At 41.4% G+C, this 2,448-nt stretch overlaps 1 non-coding gene across 1 annotated transcript; it reads right to left on the bottom strand.

Moving 5' to 3' along the window:
- Window positions 1–1,205: 1,205 nt before the first annotated feature.
- On the bottom strand, window positions 1,206–1,312 carry LOC141687842 (small nucleolar RNA R71). The gene has a single exon (XR_012561322.1). It is a non-coding gene; the product is annotated as a small nucleolar RNA R71 (small nucleolar RNA).
- Between the last annotated feature and the right edge of the window lie 1,136 nt (window positions 1,313–2,448).

Raw genomic sequence — 2,448 nt, 5'->3', positions numbered from 1 at the left:
TGTGCATGATTAGTGGGTAACTCTAACAGTTTTATTTGCCCTATATAATCAAAAGGAATAACTTGTGCTTAAATCGTTGTGTTGTCAATTTCTGTAGACATATAGGAACTCAACATAATTGATGACTATTCAACTTCTATCTTAATTGTGGATGTTTGGTAGAATAGTATTAGTACAATGAAAGTTGGCTTTTATCAGTTTCGTGTTATTCAATTAATATCATCACTGTCACATGCTAAAGGTAATAACAATGGCTATAGAAGGAAGTAATAATGAAGTTGTGATCTCATGAGTGTTTTATTATTGATAAATTGAAGTGTTAGTTAAGTGGTTAATTAAGTAGTTAATTATAGTTAATATTTAATCAACAATTTTAAGTGTTATTATCTTAACATTGAGAAGTAATCATACATTGGTGAGTGAGTTAAATTAGACAATAAATTAGTCTGAGTCTCTGAGGGAACGAACTAGAAAGTATTCTATATTACTTGCGAACGCGTATACTTGCGTGAATATTAGTGCGTGATTTCGCCCTAACAAGTTTTTGGCGCCGCTGCCGGGGACTCGGCATATTTGTTTAGTTTATGTACTTACCATCATTGGTCATTAGGACTCAGTGATTAGGACGTAGTAGTTAATTACTCTTTTCGGTTGTGTTTCAGGTACTTTAGCAAGAGTTTATGCAAACTCGTTCTCGTGCTCGCAAGAGGACCGTAGATACAGCTGAGGAGAAAGACGAAGTTCTTGATACTCCAGAGAAGTTAGATTTTGAGGATTCGGATTCAGGAACTGAGCAGAAAGAACCAGTAAACATGGGAGATCGTATTGTTCAAGCTGATCCAGCTCTTATGGATTTTTCTCGGCCTAAAATTGATGACATTCAGTCAAGCATCCTTCATCCGGCTATTCAAGCTAACACCTTTGAAATCAAGTCGGGCACTATTCAGATGGTGCAGAATTCTGTTTCTTTTGGAGGAGCGGCAACTGAAGACCCCAACATGCACATAAGGAATTTTATCGAGATCTGCAGCACTTTTAAGTATAATGGCGTGACTGATGAGGCTATCAAGTTGAGGCTTTTCCCATTCTCACTGAGGGATAAAGCTAAAGACTGGTTACATTCTGAACCACCTGGGTCCATCACTACGTGGCAAGATCTTGCGCAAAAGTTTCTGGTGAAGTTTTATCCAATGGAAAAGACTGCTGCTATGAGGAGTGCTCTTACTCAGTTTGCGCAGCAACCTACAGAATCTATGTGCGAGGCTTGGGAACGCTACAAGGAAATGTTGAGAAAATGTCCACATCATGGAATGCCGGATTGGATGGTAATCACTGGTTTTTATAATGGTTTGGGGGCCCAATCTCGGCCCATGCTCGATGCAGCAGCTGGAGGCGCCTTATGGGCTAAAAGCTATACTGAGGCGTACAATCTTATTGAGACGATGGCTGCAAATGAGCATCAAAACCCAACTCAGAGGATGACAACAGGCAAGGTAGCAGGTATTCTGAAAGTTGATGCAGCCACCGCTATTGCAGCCCAGCTCCAAGCGCTATCAATGAAGGTTGATTCTTTGGCTACGTATGGAGTTAATCAAATAGCTATGGTTTGTGAGCTTTGTGCAGGTTCTCATGCTACGGATCAGTGTTCTCTTGTCAACGAATCTGTTCAGTATGTGAATAATTATCAGCGACAACAGCAGCCTGTGCCAGCGACCTATCATCCTAACAACAGAAATCATCCAAATTTCAGCTGGGGAAATAATCAGAATGCTATTCAGCCACCATATCAGCAAGGATTGAGTAAACAGTTTAACCCACCTGGATTCCAGCAACCACAACAGTATGCTACAAGACAATCATATCCTCAACAGGGAAGTGCAGCTGCACCTACTAGTGCTGATTTTGAGGAACTTAAGCTGTTGTGCAAGAGTCAGGCGGTTTCTATCAAGACCTTGGAAAATCAAATCGGTCAATTAGCCAATGCAGTGCTCAATCGTCAACCTGGCACTCTTCCCAGTGACACGGAAGTACCAGGCAGGAAGGAAGCTAAAGAGCAAGTCAAGGCTATTACCTTAAGGTCTGGAAAAGTAGCTGATGCTGAAAAGGCAAAAGAAGTCGAAGCTGAAGTTAGAGATGAAGAATCTAAGCAAAGGGAGAAAGAGGCGGAACAAAGGAAGACTACTGTTGAACACACTCTGCCTGAGGCTAATACAGGGGAGAAACAGCTCTATCCTCCACCACCTTTTCCTAAGAGATTGCAGCAACAAAAGCTGGATAGACAGTTCGGGAAGTTTCTGGAGGTGTTCAAGAAACTTCACATCAATATACCTTTCGCTGAGGCTCTGAAACAAATGCCTAGTTATGCGAAGTTTATGAAGACTATTCTTTCAAGGAAGGTGAAACTGGATGACCTTGAAACCGTTGCTCTCACGGAAGAATGCAGCGCGA

Source organism: Apium graveolens, chromosome 9 (genome assembly GCF_009905375.1).
Source record: "Apium graveolens cultivar Ventura chromosome 9, ASM990537v1, whole genome shotgun sequence".
NCBI classification, from domain to species: domain Eukaryota; kingdom Viridiplantae; phylum Streptophyta; class Magnoliopsida; order Apiales; family Apiaceae; genus Apium; species Apium graveolens.
The sequence above is the reverse complement of the archived record's forward strand: the minus strand, read 5'-3'. Positions and strand labels throughout refer to the sequence as shown.